This window comes from Protopterus annectens, chromosome 1.part0 (genome assembly GCF_019279795.1).
Source record: "Protopterus annectens isolate FY-2018-M chromosome 1.part0, PAN1.0, whole genome shotgun sequence".
Classification (NCBI taxonomy): domain Eukaryota; kingdom Metazoa; phylum Chordata; order Ceratodontiformes; family Protopteridae; genus Protopterus; species Protopterus annectens.
In genome coordinates, this window is record NC_056725.1 from 1,805,054,708 (window position 1) to 1,805,079,613 (window position 24,906).

Below are 24,906 nucleotides of genomic sequence, written 5' to 3' on the forward strand. Positions count from 1 at the left end.
CACTAGTCACACTGATCAGTTATCTGGCAGTGGGTCACTGTAGTTTCCCTATGGGCTCAGCAGCAGCTTAAACACTGCCTGTATTTCATACTATCCCCAGCTTTGCAGTCATCCTTCCTATTATGTACGGCTCCACTCCTAATACACTGTCCATCCTTCCCTAATATCATTTGTTCACCTGCTATGTCTCTGCCCATCTTGTCTCCCAGATCCTGATGTCTGCAAATCCACCATGTTCATCTTTCTTGTTGTATGCCTGTTATAGACCTCCTCAATCTCTGTATCAGTAAAAGGGAGGCTCTAACCCCACAGAAATGTTTGCTCTGTTCCCCTACAAACTCTACTCTCTGTACATTGCTTTTTCTGTTTGTCCATTTGCTCTGTGTCAGTCTATGATATTGCATACTACCAAACATGTCAGCATTTCTTTGTGGACTGCTACAAGCTGCCGAGCTGCTAAACTTATGTTTGAGACATTCATCAGTGGCCATACATGGGTACAGATTTTTACTGGGAGGTCCAAGCAATGGGGCTCATGTTCATTGCAGTTACTTATGTGAGAGATGTATCCCTCTTGCTTTATTTTAATGTACATATCTGCCACTTGCATGATTTGTATGAATGCATAACTGCTGCACTCCATAGCCATTTTCTACTGAACATGGTGCCCCATGTCCCTATTTGTGTTAATTACATTCACTGCCACAGATCGCAGCAGAATTGTGCTTCTACATGAATTGCAGCCTTGTTTCAGCCAAATAAATAAACAAAGCATGCAATTTGTGTTCATGGCAGTACAGTTAGTGGAGCCAAAGTCATGTTCTTTAGTCCAGAATAAAAATCTAGTATCTGTGTAATGGAAACATTTCTATAAAGACATTGCTCATTACTCTGGTGCAAATTAAGTTACAACTTTTGCTGAAAGGATAAGTTCCATATTAATCACATTAAATATTAGACAGGCTTATGCTGTACTTATAAATTAAAAAAAATGCTACTCAGAATTTAGTGGTCCTACACCCTCCATACTGCATTCTATACACAGAATGGGAAGTTATCTTGGACACTTCACTAACAGAAGTATAATTCATGGAATCAATCATCTGTAAGTATCAGCATGCCACAGAGAGAATTTTAACATATACTAAGCTGCAGCTCAATATGTCACTCATGCCAGTGAATAGTCTGAGCCAAAATCATCACCACTGCAGCCAAAGTAAGGGGACTGTAACTGCAAAGTAAGACTCTCACAACATTCCATCCTGTGTGCCCTGTACTTAAGAAGGGCAGCGGCAATCATCAATACAACATGGTGAACAATACTGCAGCTTAACTGCCTTGGAGGAGTATGGCACATAAGAACTGGATGTAGTACAGAAGGGTGCAGACCAACACAGCCCATGCATATACTGAACAGTAATAAGGACAGGTTGAACTCATAAGCGGGACATGTACAATGAGAAGGTTGCACAACATCATAGCCTGTGTACTCCAGGGTTGTTGCAGCAGACGTCACAGTCATATATGTTTGTGCTTACTGTGTACAGACCACAATGTGTTGCACAGCTTACGACATACACATGACCAGTGGTGTAGCTAGGGTGGGGCAAGAGAGGCAACAGCCCTGGCCGCAAAGTGTTGGGGAGTGTGATCAGCTGATCCTGATCACTTTTTAATGTAATACCAGCATTTAAAAGCCAGTATTGCATTCACAGTTAAACCTGAGCATTGTAGTCCTCCTTGTATGGTCTAAACCGTAGGAAGTGTTTGCTACATTGTAGCAAATAGTTTGCTACAGTTTCAAAGTTTAAAAAAAAGGAAAAGAACCAATTTTTTTTAAAGTAAAACTTGAGTGCTGTAACAGGCAGTTTGCTACAGTTTAAGAAGGTTTTTTGTTTTTTTTTTAACTAAAACATGAGAGCTGAAGTGTTCTGTGTAGGCAGGTATAAACTATACCAACTGTTTTCTACATTTATAGCAAACAGTTTGCTACAGTTTAAAAGAAGAACATTTTTGTAATAACATGTTAAAGGAGGGTTGGGGGCAGGTCTCAGAAATGGGACCTGAATGGCTGGGGCTGGAGGGGGTGTGCTTCTTACATCTAGCCACCTGGTTGGTGTGCTAGTAGAAGGAACGTCCATTTTTTTGTTTTTGCAGGGGGGTGCATAGATGTAACTGTAATAAGCCAATCAATTGTTTTTTAGCCCCCTCTTCACTTGAAGAGCTGAAGGGGAGGTGTTCTGGTTTATAGCACCAGCCCCAGGTACTAACTGAACTAGCTATCCTTCTGCACATATCTATACAGCAGGGTGGAGAGGATGCTGCACAGTGCATATGTAACAAGCACATCTATACAAGTATACATATGTGTTTCTTTGCATCACTGCACTGTCCTGAGGACAGATTTCTGGGGCAGCATGACCTGATTGATGCATATCAATGGGCAGCAAAATTCAGAAAATATCTGTATTTCCTTACTGCTGATTCCTGCATAATACTCCACTTCAGCATCTCTTTAAAACTTAGTACTCAGTACTGGGAAATGGTGATGGAAATAAGCCCATATCTTCTTGTCTGTAGCTTGTACATATACAGCCTGTCACTGCTGTGGCCAGTTTTTAGACCGCAGTAACCAACCTGCAACACATTTTCAGAGGAACTCTCTGGCACACGGCATCACTACCTATGATAGCACTGATTATTCAAGCGGAGATAATCATCTTGTATATACAACTGACTGCATGATGCATATTTTTGCAGCTGTGACACACTGCTGTCTAGGAATGCTGTGCCATTTTCCAGACTTTTTATTCTGCATAACATTTTTGCACCATATGTATGAAAACCAGCCGTCACCCCAGAGCAAAGAAGATAAAATTGTTTGAATGTTGAAGTGTACTACATTGACAAGTTTACAATATACCACTTACAGCTGTGGTAAAAAGCAGTGGACCTGCTACCAATGCATGCTCACACCTCCCCCTTCTGTCTCACCATTAGATTATTTAATCCAAGTTATATCAGCCTTCAGTTTCTCCACATTCTGTACCCTAGCAAGCCAAGGTCAACTATACCACATACTTTCTAGAGATCAAATAAGGGAACTTCAGTAACCTGTCCAGTACAGATGTGATTCAAGATGTTACCAGTAAGTTTTAGGGCTAATTCATTGTCAAGTCCTTTAAAGAAACCATACTGCTCTACTTTATTGGTGACCTGGATATTTATCAGTCTCACTGGGATCTTAGCAAAAAAAAAAAAAAAACAGGAGGAAAATGGGGACAGAATCTCCTAAGTACAGTGGCATCACCAGCTGTACATTGCATTACACAATACTGGCGCACTTTCCTTTAGAAGTAAGGAACACCTTCCTTAACAGAATTGTTTAAGAATATTACTGCTGGCTTGGTAATTGACTCAGTAGTTAAGATACAAATATCCTGGAAGAAAACATACCTAAGCAAGCAGCTCACTTCAATTTTGGGAAGTAGTTTCACCACACCGCAGCCCAGACAAAGAAAGAACTTCAAAATGAAAATGAGAGTTTACTGCTGTGCTGTCAGAAGTGAGAGTCCTTCTGGTGAGAAATTTAGCTGAGTATGCAAAGTAATATTTATTTTTACGGTCAGTAAACCTGATGCTGTAGTATGACTGAGGCAAGCTTCCAGATAATCAAAGGAGAAGGAATACAAGTCATAACAGCCTCTGCTTTAGCTCTCTTGGTCTCAGCCTTTTATCTAATTCCTTGTAGTCTGTACTGCTAGCAGTCTACCAGGGCACTGCTTTTTTCCCTTTGGTTATTTTGCCACCTCTTCCAGCCACCTAATAAGCAACCCCTCACTTAGACACTGCTTATTCATTCCTTTGCTCTTAGGATTTAGGTATCAGTTGTCAGGGGCATCATTCATGCTGCAATGAGGGTACTTTGCTCTCTCATTGGCATGCTGGTAATGACAGCATTGTGAATGACCTAACCTACCCCACAAGGTGGGGAGACAAGTAAAGTGCATAACCATCATGACCCACAATGTCCTTCCCTTGTGAGTGCAAGGTTCAACACATTTACATTAAATGCTAAAAGACACTGGCGGCTTGGTAAGCCTAATGGCCACTCACAGACTGTCTGCACTGCTGCCCCTGCTCCAAGCGAGAGTGACAGTACGCATTGGGATCTGCCACTCCCTCTTTCTCCAGGATGGGCCTGCCCATCCTCCCTGTTAGAGCCAACTGCCCAAGCCACTAGTTGAATCTGGTCATCAGAGCAGCAGTCAGGGCTTTATCAGTCTATGCCAGTAGCACTGGAAAGGCACCCTTGTATAACCTATGCTCATGCTTCGTATAGGCTTCAAATCATCTTACAGGAACCTAGTAAGTCATCTAAAGATGAACATACATTACTGAATATTTTTAGGGGAGGAAGAAAATTAATGATATCATGAAAGCTGGTCCAGAAGAAATGACAGCTCAGTCCGCTGTCCTGTAAAATGGACATCCAGTAAAAAAAATGTAGCTCATTAGCCATATAAAATGAGAAACTGACATGCTCCTAAACAGTTCCTGTATGTGCTGGAGGGCATTCAAATTCACTGGGGTCCATAAACAACATACAGGGCTATGATCATTAACGGTATAAACAACATACAGGGCTATGATCATTAACGGTATAAACAACATACAGGGCTATGATCATTAACGGTATAAACAACATACAGGGCTATGATCATTAACGGTATAAACAACAGACCTACTGAGTCTTACACAAGAAACACATCTGATATTCAAGTGTGCTAGAAATGCTATGGAATTATTTATCAAATTTTGTACAGACAGTGATCTTAACAGTAGTGGCTGGTAACCCAAAAGCAGGGGGCGGTGCACGATGCAACTGACTGTGTGGAACTAGCTGGAATGGGGCAGGGTTCTATTATATAAGGCCAATGACCATTACCTGTGATCAAACAACAGATACAGATGCATTTATTCATTGTCATCCGCATACTGCCTCAGTATGTACCCACTCATTATAGCCACTTTGCAATCAGACATGTGAGATGTATATAGTCAGTAATCAACAAGACCAGCTTTAGGCAAATTACAGTTCTAGGTAAAGGACTGCATGGGTCTCCTTGCTGCACACACTGGTCCACTCTGCACTTCCCATGCTTCCTTGGCCTGTTTACCCCTCGTTCTGGCCCAACACCATTCAGATAGATTACTGATTTCTTGCTTTTTCACATTGTCTTGCTTTTTCACATTGTCTTACTTTTTAGCTGTCCCCATAATTTTGACTCATCCTTACTGGCAATAAGTCTAGAGGATGTAACTCAATTAAGCAGGGGGATCTGGGGATTGCTAAGCATTCAGAACTCAAAGGGTTCTTAATTCTCTGAGGTGCATCTTAGAACTTTTTTAACAAGAAAACGTCCAATATGGCAAACTGCACCAGAAGCAAAGGTTAAAGCAAACGTCTTTATTAAAAAAAAATAAAAGGTTAAATGCTTTAGTCTACAATATGTTTGGACTTCATCAGAACAATTAAAATGACCCAGCCAACCAAATTTAAAATAACTATTCACCAATCAAAATGACCATTCCAAAATAATTTACATAAATGCATTATGTTGCATTGTACGACAAACACAAGTGAATTATATTTAAGGCAAGGGATACTTTCATTAAGCCCTGACGACACTTTAATTGTAATACTCGGGGTGTTGTTTATTTAGTTAGATGCATGTCCTCTACTAGTTTTTATGTGGGCAACACTGAAAGGGCAATACGGAAGCGTATATATGAACACATATATGACCTGACTCATGGTAAGGGAAGCAATGCCCTTTATAGACATGCTAAGGTCTGCCGTGACAGTAAATTTGTGTTCATCATCTTGGAGCAAGTAATTTGTGACCCAAGGGGAGGTTTATAGGAAGCTACATTGGAATACTGTGAGTTGTTTTAGCAATTTAAGTTGGATGCTGGGAAACCCCCAGGCTTAAATGATAATATCATTATTGCTAGTGTTTTGAATTTGAGAACTGCTAAACTATAAATGTATCCATTTCAATAGACTAGAAATCAACATGGCATGAGAATTATATTTTAATATTATTACTTTTTTATTTGAACTTATTTTAACTAAATATAATGTATTTATTTTACCATGCATGATTTAGTAATTTCATTCTGTTCATGTTGAATTGACAGGGTTGAAGTCAAGGCAACATAATGCATTTATGTAAATTATTTTGGAATGGTCATTTTGATTGGTGTACAGTTATTTTAAATTTGGTTGGCTGGGTCATTTTAATTGTTTTGATGAAGTTTAAACATATTGTAGACGAAAGTGCTACATCTTTTATTTTGTTTAATAAAGACGTTTGCTTTAACCCTTGCTTCTGGTGCAGTCCGCCATATCGGACGTTTTCTTAGTTTTGGCTGTGGTCTTGATGAACTTTTTTAGCAACTTTTTAATTTAATGATGGTCTGAAGTAAAAATTATGAGTAATGGAAAGTCTTTTTTTTTTCTTTCAAGGAAAAATATATCTAAAGTTAATGTTCTAAGCTAATAAAACAGTAATGCCACAATAAACTGAGAAGGCAAAAGTAAGGTTTATATAAATCCTGTCTATGACTAGTACCTGCCTTCTTGATCCTCCAAAACAGGGTGAGTTACATTCTGTGTGCCCTTCTGGTGTTAGAATGTGATGAAAGTAAAAGTACAAATGACCAGAAGCAAATATTATGCAGCTGAAGGTAAAGCACATGGATAAAATCCATAAACAGATGGAGAATGCATGCAGATACCACACAGAAGTAATCACAGTCAAATCTCAGCCAGAAAACCAAGTGCTGTTAGATGGCAATACTACTCAATGTGACATTCTGACAATGGCAGAGTACAACACTGTTATTGGACTTTGAAGGAAAATGAAAAAAATATTACCAATTTGCCACTTTTAGATGCACTGCACCCATTCTCCCACACACATTGTCATGTTCATCACAGACAGTCCCCATACTCACCAATTACAGTTACTGAACATACCTCCAATATGAAATCATCTCAAACGAGCAGAGTTCACTTCCCACAAATGCACACTACCTCTGCAAAGCTAAAAGAAAGACTGCTTATCTTGAATGAATGAATGATAACAATATGAATCACTTTCATCCACAGACAACCCCTGTACCTAGTAAATAAAGCTAACATTATTGACTGTATACAGTTCATGGACCAGAATGTAATAAAAGTAAAAGTAATAAGTACTGGAAACAGTAAATTATTTTAACACCTTTCATATACAGAGAGATACGACCATCAAGTACAGCCACTTTTAGGACTGTGATGTACACCTTAGGTCATACCTCTCAATCTCTTAGCACAAGAAATCTGGTCAAAGCCTAAAATAATGGGATGGGACAAAGGCTCAAAAGGAGGGATAGATTTCAAATATTGCTCGTATAAGCATAAAAGGTTGTTAGGATAACAGGATATCTGCTAGTATGCATTTTCTGAAGGCTAAGTCTGAAACTGAAATGTATGTAACTATTCAGTAACTTCAGTCATGAGTGATTTGCCAGAAAATCAGACATATTACGAGGAACAGACAAAGTATGAGTCAAAAGTCTAGGCAGTTGTGGCATATGACTCAGGTACTTACTTAGCTGCGTCAAATGAATGAATAAGTACTTAAAAACTGTGACATGGGAATTTATCTTTTCAGTTCACCACACTCTGGCATCTCAATATTTTATCAAAAGAATCAAGAGAGTTAAAAATAGTGGACAAAGAACCAAAATCAGGAACAGCTATTGTCTTTATATACTTAGAAAAATTATTTTATTTTTGAAGGCTATTAAGTCTTCCACGCCCCATTGATTTTGTCAGAAAAAACCCCAAAAGGAACAGACCAAAATATGACAAAACATCAGAGACGTTCTACAAAATCACGGCTAGCAGACAACATAGATATGACCATCAATTACAGCTACTTGTACGACTGTGATTCTAGACCTCAGGTGCCAGATGAAATAAATGACCATCATGCACAAATTTATTATCACATCATACTACTGTCAGAATATGGCTTGCAACTCACTGCATCCCCCCACAACCAAATACCTCTCAACATCTTACCTCAAGAATCAAGGAGAAAGTTAAAAATGAATGGCAAAGAGTAGACCAAAATCCGAGACAGATATTACGTTCACATACTTACAATGTTGCTAGAACAACATAGCTTGCATTACCGTGATTCTGTCCAAAGGCGGTTAAACCTGAAACTCAAATGGTTGTCATTATTTAGTGACTATAATGAAATCCTCACGGTTTTGATGCGAGACCACATTTGTTCTAAAAAATTTGCCCAAGTTACTAGAATAGTAGGTTTACCATTAGCATTCATTTTCTGTAGGATATGAAGTCTGAAACTGAAATGTCTGTCATTTAGTGATTTTAATTCTAAATGATTTGCCAGAAAACCATAAACTGTATGAGTAACAGACCAAAAATATGAGACAAAAATCTGGTCCTTCTGCAAAATTCTACACAGTTAAGATTTATACATCCACTAACATCCACTAATTTGCTAGAAGACCACACATTTGCCAGACTAAAATGTGATTCAAAATTGAACTAAAGCAGAGCATAAGTGCAATCAGAATAACCAGAATAGTAGTGCACCAGCTACCGGAAACCACTAAAGTCCTAATTCACTGCATAAAAAAACGTAGTATCCAAATACAATCTTAATTGAAAATACAAGTCCAAGACCAAGAACATAAAACGTGAGTCATAGAAACTCTAATTATTGAGGAAAGTAATTTTGTCAAAAAATCATTAAAAATGGACTTCATCAGAACTGGCGTTGACTGCTAACAAGTGAATAAATAAATGTACAAATGCCCTGTGACAATCCAATAAACATCTAGCAGAATTTTTAAAGAAATATACTGTCTTAATTTAAAATATTTAAACTGTTTAGAACATACTTTGAGAATCAAATAGAGAATAATCTTGAAGCTTACAGTTAGGAAATAAAACAAACATTTGAAAATGTGAATTGGGATGAGTAATAAATTAATTTCATATATTAAATCTAATAAATTAACATATTTTTAAAAATGAATAGCCACAATTACTAAAACAAGCAAAACTATAATCTATTTGATTCAGTAAAGACTGTCTTTGGATACCAATGTGTTTACATGGTGGATTGGGACTTTTGTTGTTTCTGGCTAGCTGGTGTACTAACATTCTAGTTATAGGACTCAAAATTATAAACAGTTGATAACATATTCTGCCCCCATACAAAAAAAAAGTAAAACTAAGACAAAAATATGATGCACAAATGAGGACAGCTGCAAGCTTAATATGCCACCATGTATACATGCATCCACACACATTTTGACTCACTTGCTCATACATACACACACACACACACACACACACACACACACACACACACACACACACACACACACACACACACACACACACACACACACACACACACACACCTCCTCTTTGGTAGATAAGGATAAAGGCATTATCTGAGACAGACATGACTGCAGAAAATATTAGACTTTGGAAGATCCACAGAAATGCTATTAACATAGGCCAAGCAGACTGGGGTCAGAAAGGGAAGTACTACCTGCAATTATGTCATTGTGAAAATGTGTGATGACAACAGCAGCAAAGATATAAAAAAAAAAAATTAAACCAGGAGGTAGGCAGGTGTGTGTGTGTGTGTGTGTGTGTGTGTGTGTGTGTGTGTGTGTGTGTGTGTGTGTGCGCATGTGCAGGCTTGCATAAGCATGCGTGTTGCACAAGTGCAATAGACAATAAGGGGAGTTACAGAACAGAGTGGAAATACTGTGCTAACAAGTATGCATATAGAGGTTTTTCTCCAGCAAAGAATAACATCTGCAAAGTGCAAACAGAACTATTTTACCAGAATATTAAAAAAAAAAAAAAAAAAAAAAAGCAATACACAGCAAAGACAGAATATGTACGCTAAACACAATCCCAGTCAGACAATATAAAAGGTCAATTAAACAGAACAAGCCAACAAAGCATTGTGAATGAGCAAGAAAATGGTTACAGTGACACAGCAAAACAAGTGTGAACACTGTAAACGAAACGACCCTGCAACAAGGCCGTAAATAGTATTCAACACAGTAAATTAAGAGGTGAAATAGTAAAAGAATTCAACCAGAAACCAGGTCTGCTATATCGGAACAAAAAAATCCTAACCCATGAATCTAGACTTACCCTGGGCCAGGCACTCCTCCTCCCCTCCCTCTTATACGCCGCCCCAGCTCTTACCAATATTCAGGCCTCCACTCTAAACAAACTCCTACAGACTTACCATAAAATAGCCAGATTCATTACTAACTCCCCATACAACTCACACCACTGCATTTCTTTAAACTCACTTCAATGGCTTAAACTTCCCCAATTTCTTATCAATTTCATATGCTACACTCTATTCTTTATAAACCCTCCTTCTGTCCATCTCTATCTTCCTTAGTCTCCATCTACATCCCATCCTGGACCCTCCATACTTCTAACCAACAATTACTTGATATCTACACCCAAAAAGGTCAATAGGCAAACTACTCTACAAACACTCCCTTGCCCATGCTTGGAACAAACTTCCCCTTGACTTACGTTCAATCTCCCACACCTCACACTTTAAAAATGAACTAAAAGCTTATTTTCTTAATTCCAGAACCTGCCCTTACCATGACCCTACCTAGTCTTCCTTCCCTTTATGTACCCTCAAAAGGACCATACTTAGTACCTCATTACAACTCTCTCTCCAATGTGTCTACTATGCATTTGCATAATTTTATACAAACAAAGAATGTTTATTGTTGACCTATTGAACTATATCAGTGTAAAATTGTTACTTAGCTTCTTTTTAATGCAACTTTAACTTTATGCATATAACCTAACATGTGAATCATTTTGCTATAACTGCTATTATATCAATATTGTTTAAAACTGTACGTGTTTTAAAATGTACTACTGGAGCTTTTCTCCTCGGGTCTCCACTGAAAATGGGCCACAAGCCCAGTTGGACAAACCAGGTTAACAAATGCCAATAAATAAATAAATAAATAAATAAATAAAATTCAAAACTCCAGAAGACATAATGACTAGTGAGATTTTCAGTAAGCTATGGCCACAAACAAAGTTTATAAAGTCTGTACCAGAATACATGCCTGCAATTTAAAAAAAGGCCTTGGTCCATTAAATGTTGCTTTGAGACAGAAGCTACAGTAAATGACAAGGTGACAAGACTCACCTTTAATGTGATTGAAGAACATGAATCAGAATGCCTGGTCTACCCCATCGCTTATTCAACAAACAAAACAGGACTGATGCACAGAGTACATCAGTTTGATTGTGGAAAATGGGAAGCTAAACTTTCAAGTAAAGCTGCATGTTAACTGTAAATTAACTTCAGTAGCCTGACCACACAGGAGGAGTCGTTTCATATGAAGACTCAAGCTGAAGAGAAACTTGAGAATCTGGGAAAGAAGTACCTTACTAAAATTTAAAGGGACTTACTTCTTTTCCTGCGTGCTTACAGTAGCAGGCAGAGGGCCCAAAATGTTTGTGCTCATGCTCTCACATAACTACTTTTGTTATGTCGTCTCAGGTGTCTCAGTCACCTCAGCAGCCTGTGCCAGAAGGATGAGCTCCTTCCTGCTTCATGCGGCAACCCACCAAAATGCTCATTGAGTGATGCTGACCTTGATGCTAGCTGGTGCTGAGAAAACACGATTGATAGCTGAAGAAGTTATCGCTGGGTTGTTTTTAAACCAGCAAAACAAAGAGAATAAGCAAATGTCATTGTTTTGCTTTATTTGGGTTTTGGCTCCTTATTTGTGCGACCAGATATTTTTCATCCATACTAAGATGTTTACAGGTGAAAAGTCAACCTTTGTGATGTCAGGGAATGCACAATGAACATCTAAAGACAAAGAAACAGTTTGTCGTGCCTTTTGCTAACACAGCATCTTCTACAAAGGTATCACTCCTACTGTGTACAAACAGAGCATCTGGGAAACAGGAAAAAAAAATTTAAGCTTGTTTCCTGCCTTTCCTGTTAAGTGGTATAGACTATTTGTCGGCTTCTGAGCCCCCAAGCCCTTCTGTATTGGAGAGAAGCCTTCTAGCTTATTTTTTTTTCTTATAACTAGCCAGTTTTCTAGTTTCAGCACTCAAATCTGTTTCTTTGATCTCAGCACTTGTTCAGAAAAAAAACATTTTTTTTCATTTGCTTTTACTGTACTTGTGTTTCTACCTACTTTATTTTACTTTTGCATCATCTTAAAAGTACTCAGTTGTATTTATTACTGCTTGGTGTAACTCATTCTAAGCCTTTTGGTTTAAACACTTGGGCTTCAGACCAGTTGTTTTGCACTGAGAGGGTTTGTGGTCTGCACTGTAGTGGCAGAACAGGTAGCTTACATCCTTCTAGGTTGGGAACTGCTGATTGAGGGCTCAGTGTCTGTTATTCTAAAAGTGTATTAATTCTGGTTTAAGCACTTGGGCTTTCAGGCCGGTTATTTTACATTAAGAGGGTTTGTGGTCTGCACTCTTGTGGGAGGAGAGGCTGGACTCTGCCCTTCTGAGCTGGGAATTTATGGTTCAAGGCTTACAGAGCATGCATATCTAAACTGCTTCTTACTGAAGTTGGTGCGCCTTGTTTGCTGTGGCATAGACTGGATTCGGGCCTGCTGGATCTAGCTTTGTTTGTGTAACTTGAGCACTAATCCAGGCATTCTCTAAAGTATTCAATTGTATTTATTACTGCTTGGTAGTAACTTGATTAAAGTGTAGCTATCATTCTAAGTCTTTTGGATTAAGCACTTGGGCTTCAGACCAGTTGTTTTACATTAGGAAGGTTTGTGGCATGCACTGTGGTAGCAGGACAGGTAGCTTTCATCCTTCTAAGTTGGGAACTGTAGATTGAGAGCCCAGTGTCTGTTATTCTTAAAGTGTATTAGTTCTGGTTTAAGCACTTGGGCTTCAGGCCAGTTATTTTACATTAAGAAGGTTCGTGGTCTGCACTCTTGTAGGAGAAGAGGCTGGACTCTGCCCTTCTGAGCTGGGAATTTCTGGTTAAAGGTTTATAGTGCTGAATATTTGAACTGTATCTTACTGAAATTGGTACACCTTGTTTGCTGTAGCATAGACTAGATCCAGGCCTGCTGAATCTAGCTTTGTTTATATGCTTGTTGTTTGTTTGCTGTTATTTCCCTGGAACGCTAATTCCACCTAATATGCGGCTTCTCAGCGCTTCTGTGGATCACTAGTGATATCTGCATTGCTTACTGTACTTATTTCCTTGTTTCACTTGAAAGAAAGTTACTGTTTGTCGTTTTTGCATTTAAGTTACCTGCAACACATTGCACTTAAGTTACCTGATACTTGCTCATTAAAGCAATTATATAAGTCAGCACTAAAAATTAAAAGCACTACACCCTCACTCCCCACTGGCCCTTGTTTTCAATTATTAAGGAATTCCCAATATTATTCTAGCATGTCCAAAGGTCAGTTGTCAATCTCCTCTCCGGTCCAGCGGGTGAATCTGGGAATCTTGAGGTAATGTTACAACCGCCTCATGTACACAGACAACCCTCTCCTCCTCCCAACAAATTCCAACACATGTGAGAGATGCAACCATATAGCCAAACTGGAGGCTAAGCTCTCTCAACTCAATACTGGCATAACCAGTCAGGGGGAGAAGGAAACCACACTCACTACAATTCCAGTCTCACATAGACCTACCACGACAGCAAACCAAACACATAATCACACAAAAACATACTCGGAGGCTCTAAATAAAGATCTGCCTAAGCAGCAGAGACCTCCAAAGCAGACACCCAAGCAACCGCTACCCCAAAACAAAACATGTGCAACACATATCTCACAAAGCAGTGTGCCGAACAGTCACAGCCCTTAAGACTAAACAACACACCTGATACACTTGTAATAGGTGACTATCGTCAGGCACACTGACATCCCACTCACCAGGCTGAACAAGGAGAGGGTCACGGTGAGCAGCCTGTCAGGCGCTAGGATCTGCCACATAACACAAGCACTCAGGTCACTCCAAGACAAGTACAAATGTGACTCAGTCATTGTCCATGCTGGTGTGAATGACCTGAGACGTACCTCCCTGGACTACATGAAAAGAGACATAAAGGAGCTCTCTGAGCATGTAGCCCAGGCCAGTATGACCCTGACCTTGAGTAGCATCTTACCCTCACTAAGAATGATGCCACAAGATGATCAATTTCAACAATTGACTTAAGTACTGGTGTCATTCAAAGGGGATCCAATGTCTGTCAGCTTGGGATGATATGCTCGACAAGCCACGATGCTTCGCTAGGGACGGCTTGCACCTGTCACCCCTGGGCTTTCGGATATTGGCAAAGGCTCTTGCTACCCCCATAGTGCCTTTTTTAGGCAAGGCTTAAAAGACAAACCCACCTCCATAGGTATCACAAGGGATAAGAAACTAAGAGTAATGCTACTCAACGCTAGAAATCTAAACCTCAAGATGCACGCACTCGAAACTCTCCTTAGCATGGAGAACATCGATATCTGTGCAGTAACAAAATCCTGGTTCAATGCTCCCGAGAGCACCCCAGCACTACCAGTTTATTCCTCATACCATGCTTTTCGGCCCCAAAACTTGGACCGAACCACAAAAGGAGGGGGAGTATCGATATTCATCAAAGATACCCACACCTCCAGGTTGGTGCCAAAGCACGAAGCATCAGAGACTATCCATGTGCAACTAACAGTGGGTAAAATTGCCTTCCAGTTTATAGCCTGCTACAGACCACCCTCCCAAACCCAGGAACCCCACTCGGCCATCCTGAGAACACTGGAAAATATGAAGGTCTCTCCAAATACCATTATATTGGGCGACTTCAACTACCCAAACATAGACTGGGAGCATTACTCTAGCTGCAACACCCTAGCCCAAAGGTTCCTAGAATTTATAAACTCAAATGCTATGGAACAACTTGTTACCACTCCCACAAGAGGGGAAAACATACTGGACCTGATCATCACCAACATGGGAACTCCATGCTCCAGACCAGAAGTGTATCCCTCACTGGTAAGATCAGACCATAAACTAATCTCACTGGATATTCACATCCCGACCCCACCCCCTGCCCAGAAAACCACAGTGAAAAACTTCTCTAAAGCAAATTTCACACTCCTCAAAACCGAGGTGGAATCCTTCAAAGCCCCCGGGCCTGTGGAAAATACGGCCCAGACTGCAGAATCCTTTATAAACGCATTCTATGAACACCTTCAGGAATGCATGGATCATGCGATCCCAAATAAAACCAAGACCCAATCCTCCAAAGGCAGACGTCCTGTCTGGTGGACCCCAGCCATAAACAAACTATACAATAGAAGGAGGAAGCTACTAAATGATAGAGCAAAATCCCAAAAAGGGAAGGCATCACTGATCAGTATTAGCAAAAAACTACGGGCACTCATAAAATTGTCTAAGGCCAGCTTCGAGAAAAAAATTGCACAGGACACTAAGGATAATCACAAGGCTTTCTTTGGTTATGTTAGGTAATTCCCAGATATGCTCAGAATTAGTCCAAAATGACAAAAAATACACTGAACCCACAGACATTGCCAACATCCTAGCTGACAGGTTCAGCGCAAACTCCCTCCCCACCAAAAGGGCAAATATCTATCCCAGCAGAGTGCTGCCCCCCTGACATCTCAGATGCTCAGGTAAGAGCCGCCCTCTCCAAAGCAAAAAACACAGCATCAATGGGACCAGACGGTGTCCCGGGCTGCGTCCTACATGAACTCCAAGTAGAGCTAAACCCAAACATAAATCTACTGTTCAATCTCAGCCTTACTATAGGATATGTGCCCAAAGAGTGGCGTACAGCAACAGTGGTCCCTCTCTATAAAGGAGGTGCCTCAACGGATCCTGGAAACTATCACCCCATAAGCCTGACTAGTTTGGTCTGCAAAGCTATGGAAAGGATTATCATGGACCTCATAAATATATTGGGGACCTACAGACACTGGATCCTACCCAGTTCGGCTTTGTTAAGGGCATATCCTGCCTCTTAAACCTGGTTGATTTCTTTGAAACAGTCACCAAGGCCATTGACGAGGGGAAGGTGGTCCACACAGCCTACCTGGACCTCGCAAAAGCCTTCGATACAATACCCCACTCGGGCATTATAGATAAGCTCACCAGCTTAAATATAAACCCCTATGTCACTAGATGGATTGCAAACTGGCTCAAGGACAGAACCCACATGGTTAGAATTGCTGGAGCCATGTCAGACTCCAAACCAGTTACAAGTGTTGTCCCACAAGGCTCAGTCCTGGGACCTCTCTTGTTAGGTATATATTTCTCGGAGGTACAGGCCAATACGGAAGGATTGTGGCTGACCAAGTTCGCAGATGACTGCAAACTGGGCGCCATAATCGACTCTCCAGCCGACACAAGCATCCTCCAAAAGGGCCTCATAGAAACAGACAACTGGTGCTAGAGCCATGGCCTCAAGCTAAATGCCAAAAAGTGTATAGTCATCCCCTTTGACAAAAACAAAGTGCCCACAAATTACCACATAGGTGGTAATCCATTAAGTACAGAAGAAGTAATTAGGGACCTGGGGACCCAAGTTGATAGCAATCTCTCATTTGACAACCACGTGGCCAAAGTGGTTAGAAAAACATTTTATATAGCCCACCTAATCATGAAGGGATTCACATCTAGATCAGGGGAGGTCATTGTGCCTCTTTACTCATCCCTCATCAGGCCCATAATTGAGTACAATGCCCCTTTTGGGATGTACCTTACCAGACACCTGCAGCAACTGGAAAGACCCCAAAAGTACCTCACCAAGAGGATCAAAGGGCTCAAACAGATGCCATATGCTTCCTGGTTAAAGAAACTCCAGCTCTACTCAGTGGCATACCGCCTGTTCAGAGGCAATCTGTGCCTGACGTATAAAGCCATGTCCAACCCGGAATTAATGGACATGCTGCACCTCAGAAAATCCAAATCCCATCGAGCTACGCGCTCGAGAGACTTGAACCTCAGCACTGAAATAAATAGGACATGCTGGAGGGACAGATTCATAACCCAGAGGCTCCCTTCACTCTGGAATAAAATACCAGTCCAGGTTAGGCAGAGTCCCTCATTGACTCTCTTCAAGAGGAATCTTGATGAGTGGATGGGAGATCGTAGGTTTACCCCGGGTATCACTTCTGTGTCACTGTTAGACAGTATACTAACCTCGAAAAAGGGCATAGCAAAATAAATTTAAAATGGGTGGCGAAAGCCAAACACATGCTGGCTAGGCTTATAAATGCCCTAGGGCAGATAGCCTAATATGAACCTATGAACCTATGAACATCTTAGGCCTCATTATTTGTTAGTATTTACCTGACTCCTGAAACCCTGCATCAGACATGTGGATGAAAACTTCATCTCTGACCTTTAATTCTTTATACATTTTACTGCTAAATCTTTAAAACTATACTGAGTTTGATAAATAGGTATTCAATGGTTTGTGTTTTTAACAAAATGATACAGACCCGATGACACCAGGAAAAATCCTGAAATATTACTTGGACTCAAAAAAGTTAACAGAGCAGCAATTCATACACTTTACAAACAATAAGAATTAAACTCTAATGTCTAGCTGACTGTAATCATCTACTATGTATGGGAGCAGGAGAAAAAAAGAGGATACATCAGGGACATTATATCATCTCAAAGGCAAGTAACAGCTATGTCAGTATATGTGTATTTTTGTTTGAATGTGTGCAGGAGAGTGTGTGGGTATTGGGGGGGGGGGGGGAGTACCTGTGTCAACATGATGCATGGGCCTCTATTAGAAACTACTACCGGAAAGTGCTGATTTGCACTCTGGGTAGTTGGGGGTGATTCAAATACATGCTTATTAGCTGATAATGATGTCTTTCCTCACTATGTCTACACATCTCTGAATCCCAGTTTCACACACTGTGGAAACAATCCTTTTTGGCCACAGCTTTTACAACCAGCAGTGGGGTTCTTTCTGAATCTCCAAGATGATGTACTTATTTCTTTACACTTACTGGAATGCATGTTAATGACAGCATGAATGGCTAAGGATGTGAAATGTAAGGCAACTGCTTTCACTATATATAGGTATAGTGCCTATGGTTTAGATCTGCCTACAAATAATTATTTATTAAATATAAATATATGCACGCAAACTTATTCTGAGCAGCTGTTTGCAAGTATAAGTGCTTGTGCTTTATACGGCTAGAATTGTAAGAATGATTACAGTTTTATCTTCTGCACAGATATCCTATGCTTCTTTATTGCACATCAGCATTTCAATATAGCAGCTGTTTATGCTATTCTAGTTTATTTTACAATAAAATGAAAGGAAAATAAGGGTGTCAAACTTGAACACACAAAAGATTAATTTTACCTGTATTTTGGAGGAGAGTTATTCTTTAAGCATGTGTGTGCATTTTTTTTGCACTTAGCCTAAACGAAGGAATCTGACTCGAAGTGCATACGTTTATTAGTAGATGTACTTTCAATTGATACAGCCTTATTTTCATTAGATGATAATAGTGTTATGTAAGGTACTTACTGCCACAGTTTAGCATACGTTCATTCCAAAATACACCAAATGAAGATCATGGCTTATGTAAACAGCTGGCCATTTTTTTCTCATCCAGTGGTAGAAAGCCTCACTGGCAACCTACCAACTGAATGTTATTTGATGCACACACACACACACACACACACAAACAACACACACACACACACATGTGTTAATTTGTAATAAATTGCAGAGAATACTGAAAGCTCTGTACTGGCCTGGTAGATGTGTGCCCTCACATCATCTCAGAGGAGACTGATTTTCTTATGGCTAACTTCTTTCTTAGAGAGACAAAAAATATAGTGTCATTTTTATATAAATATGCCACCCTGTAACCAGCCTAATTTAACTGTACACTTCACTAGTCATGGCCTGATATAAATGGTCAAAGAGGCTAAGAAGTTAGTCATGTTGTGCTTTTCTAACCTCATAGCCTGACCTGACAATCTTTCAAGTACAATTTGAATCATGCACTGTGACCAGTACATGGTGCTTTCTGTTGGTCAGATAAGTGTAAACTACCCTCCTATAGCTATGTATCCAAGTGAAGCAGTCTATGTCCATTACATTCTTAACAAAAATAACCCCATGATGCTCTTCAGGCAATGGTCTTCTGTCTGCACAGTCTGACTAATACAGAGTACCAGATGTCACAGAGCAGACTAAATCAATACGTCCACTCAGAGATGAAACAGCACATGACTTGAAGCATATATGTTACCACTGCACCTGTACAATAACTGCAAGGGACAAGTAAGAATGTTGCCTCAGAGTGACACCTGCAATCAGGCTGCCAGAGGAATCAAGACTGAACATTGCACGACAACAGACCTTCCAGTGCCACAACCTTAATATTTTCTGCAGGAGGTGGGTTACCTCTTGGCCAGAAGCCAGGAATATAAAGCTCAGCATCTTCAGATAACTGTTGACAATTGTGTGCATCAAGTACAGGTTCCCGTCATCCTAGTAGGCAGCTTCCACTGCCTTTTATGTGCCATATTGCCTAGCTTGTCCACTTGAGGGCCAAAACAAATGGACAAAAAATACGGCTTTAATTTGACCCACATATCCTATTTATAACTTGCACAGACTACTATCACATTAAAATTAAAACTAAGCTGACATAGGTCTATTCCATCTCAAAATGTTTTTCTCAGTAGCTTGATACTCACAAACTGAATATACACTTTTGGCACTTCCCTCACAGTGGCTATAAACTCCAAATATTTTTGAACATACGATGCTATCACTTCTCTTTCCAAAGATGTCTTCTTTTCACATATAGTATTCATTTTGAACTTACATCTTACTTCTTTCACTCTCAGTCTTCCTAACTTCAGTTTCTTGTTCTGTTGAACAAGCTTTCTCTTCCCAAAAAAGTCTCTGTTCTTTTTAAACAACATGTATGTCTGCCATTAAAATATTTTCTCTTTTAGAGCCAAGACTTGTTAATGAGCATTCCTTGCACATATGCATTTTGACAAATTTCATTGTGTTCACCAAGATAACAATAATAAAACAAATTTAACTGCTATGTGCTTATTTACTTAATGCAATTATGGTAGTAAATTTAAGTGCATTTTCTTCTGTACTGAAATTCTATATTTAAAGCTGCTGTGACAACCCACCACTGGACCAGTAATCAAGGAGCGTCAATCCTCACCACTGGCAGCAGTGGAGGATATACACTGGGTGGATGACAGGTACATACACTATTTCCAGATGCAGCTCTCGGCATCAAGTGCAATTTCCCTTAAGACCACACAGAGACCACAATCAGTTCGGGGCTGGTTTCTCACTCTTTCTCCAAATCCTCAATAAGACTCCCCACTGGCACTGCTATACAGTTGAGATCTCAGCTAAATGGCCAAGCCAAGACTTCCAGCACCCTTTCTGTCCAACCAGTGCTTCGTGCTCCTGCCCAAGTAGCTGACGCACACAATCTTTGAGGTTTGATTTACACATGCACACACCTGGGAAAGGCTGATACAGGTTTACTAACTATGCCCCCTTTTGCCCAGACTATAATGTAGTTACCACTACCACCAGCCAACTCCTTAAAAGCTACTTTAAAACCCCTTAACAAATGGTGTCTAATCTTACTGTGTAATGTTACTATTAATACAAATGGTAGTTTGACCAAGAGTAAGGCTATTAGGAGTAGCCCACACAGTGTCACCAAATAAATATGCAAGTACTCTCAAAACTTAAATATTTCTAGACAGATCAGCCACAATGAAATGTTTAAATATATTTAATAATAAATAATAAAAGAACAAGAAAATATTCAGTATATATTCACAGTGGCATCAGAGTTCAAAATCACAGGAAAGATTTAAAACAACATTGCAGGACAGTCTCAAATAAATAAAGAAAAATATCTAAACTAAGCTTTGCTATATTCCAGACTATATCTAAAATAGTTACTATGCCCTAGAAACTTACATACAGAGCAAGGTGGACATGTGGTGAATGGTTCCTGTTATTGCCAGGTCCAAGACAGAATACAAAATGCCCTTAGTACAGACATTATGTCTCTAGCTGCCTTGAAACTGAACAATACCATCTTTTACTGCGTAGCCATAAAATAATTTAATTTCAGCTATTTTCTGAAGTTAACCTTCTGTATTTCAGTTTCCACTGTTAAAATATATAAACAGTTATAATAGTGCATACACATTTCTGTTCTATTCCAGTAGGGCACACTGTGGGGTTACAATTCAAACAGCACTTTGCAAAAACCTTTTCAACATACACTTCTGTACCAGCAGTTCTAATACAGCTGTAACACAAGCATCTTATATAGATCATGTTGATATTTCCAAATGACATAATTATTTACTAAATTCCAGCTAGCTGAGCTGGCAGTATCTCCTTTTGTCACAGCTGCATTTTTTTAACTTTTCAAGGCTGTGACTGAAAAGAGGTTTAAATTAGCTTATTCAGACAGTTAACAACTCAAGTAAATCAACAATTCATTAGCTGAATGGTGGGACTGCCTAAGGTCTTGGGTGTTACCATTCAACTTTTAAATCAGTCTATAAAAATTCCTTATTTACCATGATATCAACCCTGAGCAGGACAAACTGGAAAAATAATTTCGCTGACATATGACTGATTTGATTGCCACACCTTTAACATACATTATTAACCCGTTTCTTGAACATGGCATCTGCCTTACCAAGTAACAGACAATTATACTTGCATCCTTTCCTAAAATACCCCACCACAATACCCCACCACTCACTGCCTGAACATTTCATGCTAACAGCATCGTGACCAGACTTGCAAAGGTATGCAAAAACTATAATACTTGTACAGACATAGAAATACATGAATTCAGGAAGGGCATGAACCCAGTAAAATAAATCTTATTTTGTTTTTATTTTCCCAAGGCTGAATCCAAAAAATGGCAGAAATGTTTCAACATTCAATTCCGGCTAACAAGTATTAAATGAAGTAAACGTACACAAGGACCAATTTCAGCTAAAAGGATTTCTGCATCTCTGCTAAAGAAAAAAAGATAACTGCATATTCTTAAATATTTTTACAATCTGAACATTTTATATGTTGAGACAGTTACTGTTTTGCTAACAACAGATTTCACACAACTCAATCATTTTTCCTCTTCATTTAAAAAAATGTACTCAATTCAGCTTACTCCAACTTTTCTGCACTTCCTATCTTTTGCTGAAAGACAGCTGCAAGATTCACACAGCCTGTCCCACTTCTCCATCCTTTGTAGGCATAAGCAATTTTTTTTTGCAGTACCAAGAAAGAAAGCCCTTGAATAAAAAAAAAAAGAAAACAAGCACGCCTTAAGATAAAATAATAGGGACACAGAAATACTTACGCAAACATTTTCATGCAAAAATTTGTGATTTAGTGCATATCTAGGATTAAGCCATATTTCCCACCACTGATTATCTGTAGTATTAACTGTTCTATCCATGCTATTTTTACCTTTATGGTTTTGCCAAATGTACTATCCAATCTCCGCATATCATTCCTGAACTCTAACATTACAACTGTATATGCAAGTTTGAGTTCAATAACCCCAGCATTTGTCTAGCTTCATCCCACTTTATTACCTTACCTTCTTTTATCATCTGCTCCCAAAATCTCGGTCTTTGTTCTTTCTTCTCCAAATGCTCATTACGGTTTCTTCTGTGGCTTTCATATTCTCATATGTAGTACAACCTGCTAGTGTCATTCTATTTTCCAAGGCCTAATTTCATTTAATATAAACTCGTATAATAATTTTATATGTACACAAGACTGTACATAACGCCTTCTATACTCCTTTCCTATGTCTGCCCAAATGCCCGCATGATTCTATCATAACCTCTTCAGATACTATGCTTTCCATATACACCTTCCAGTGTTAGTTTGTGATTTATTGTGCAACTGCTTGGCAGAAGATTACCTATTTTTATTTATACTGCATTTTTTACCTCTGAGGTTTACTGCTATAAAGGGGTATGACTGAAAGCAATAGTGAGCACAAGCCATTGCACACATTCACATGCAACATAAAGCAATGTTTTAGTGTCCTTTCAGTCCATTACTTCCCCTTGTACAAGGTTAGCTCAGTGGACTGACTTTAATCTTGATTTGCCTTTTTGTATGATTTCATCAATCATTTGAATGAAATTACTAAGTTATTTCAATTTGTTTGAAACCTGTTGCAGAACTGGAGGAGAGGATGGTTGGTTGGTGATGCAAAGAGGTCTATCTGAGATGTGCCCCACTGATTGCATGGAAAACCTGTCTGTTTAGAGTCCATTCCTGAGGGTCCTCCAAGGAGCGGCTTAAGGAGTCTATTAACACACCGTCCTGTGAGGAATGTATTTGGGAGTGAGGTCCATGTCCATCTAGATAGACAAGTTCCAGATCTCCTCTGCTAACCTGTACAGTTGGTAAGATCTGGTGCCTATTTGTTTATGTACCACATGACTGTGGTGTTGTCTGTGTTCACTAGGAGTGGTACAGGTTTCCATAGGTGGGAGAAGGTCTGCAGTTCTCACAGAAGAGCCCTCATTTCTTTTAGATTGATGTGTTTGTTCAGGAACTGTGGTTGTCATCTGCCCTGTACCCAGTATGATCTTGTCCATGCCCCCCCCCATGCCTTATTTGAGGGGTCTGTGTGAACATTTTAAAGAGACGAAGGGTGGCATCTCTGTTGCTGTGCAGCGAGTTACAGTGGAGAGATCTAAGAAGAAAGTGGACAGATTATGAATTTTCTTCTGAGATAGGGAGGAAGGCATACATTTTCTTTGAGTCCACTCTGCAACCCCGAAAAAACAGATCCTGTGTAGGAACCATGTGGGATTTTTTTGTAGTTGACTGTGAAACACAGACTTGGCAGGGGTTGGAGAGAAATCTCAATGCTGAACTACTACTCCCGGAGAGAGAACTGGTAGCATTAGGGAAAAATTTGAATTCCCTGGGTGCAGCAGAATGCCATCACTGGAGCTAGACACTTTGTGAATACCCTCAGTGCTATGGAAAGACCAAAAGACAGAGCAGTAACTTGAAAATGCGAGAAGCCAGAAGCCTAAAGGGTTGCCTGCAAGAAGGATCAGAAAGGATGTGCAAATAGGTATTCTTCACATACAGGGACACTAGAAAGGCCTGGAAGAGAATGAAAGGCAAGAGAGTAGGAAGAGGGAGCACTTTGAAAGTTTATACTTTCAAGAATGTGTTTAGAAGAGAAAGGTCTAGGATGAGTCTTGTTTTTCTTTTCTTCACACCAGAAAGGTTGTGGAGTAGGATCCCTTTCCTATGAAGTCTTTTGGGACTTGTCCAATGGTGCCCTGATTCAGGAGGTCCTAAATAACTGGGTGAGTAGCAATAGCTGGTTGTGAGGAGGATGTAACATGCCTTTCAGAGGAGTAATATTTTCCCAGGACATGGCACGATCATCCTCGATGATGGAGAGAACCCATTTGTCTGTGTTAATAGTTTCCCCACTGGGCCAGTGAAAGGGGCAGATTTTTGGAGAAAGGCGTTAGGGGGATAAGGGCAAGGGAAGGGGTGCTGCAGAGGTAGTCACAGACTTTTATTTCCAAAAGGAGGCTTCCAAGATGGAGGTTACCTATGATGTTTGCCAGAATACCTTTTCCTAGGGGACTTTCTCAGTTTTTGAGTTACCCTAGGGTCCCTTCTGAGGAAGGATGTAGATTTAAAGGGGGGTTCCTATGGCATCTAGGAAACGAG

General features: G+C 39.8%; 1 protein-coding gene across 5 annotated transcripts in view; it reads right to left on the reverse strand.

Moving 5' to 3' along the window:
- STX11 (syntaxin 11) overlaps nt 1-24,906 on the reverse strand; it is a 1,126,953-nt gene that overhangs the window by 605,071 nt on the left and 496,976 nt on the right. Inside the window, exon 1 of one of the 5 annotated variants that reach the window (XM_044069664.1) lies at nt 22,349-22,412. The exons of the other annotated variants lie outside the window; for them this stretch is intronic. The gene's annotated coding sequence lies outside the window, so the exon portion shown is untranslated. Of the gene's footprint in view, nt 1-22,348; nt 22,413-24,906 lie in introns of those variants that run through there. 5 annotated transcript variants of the gene reach the window in all.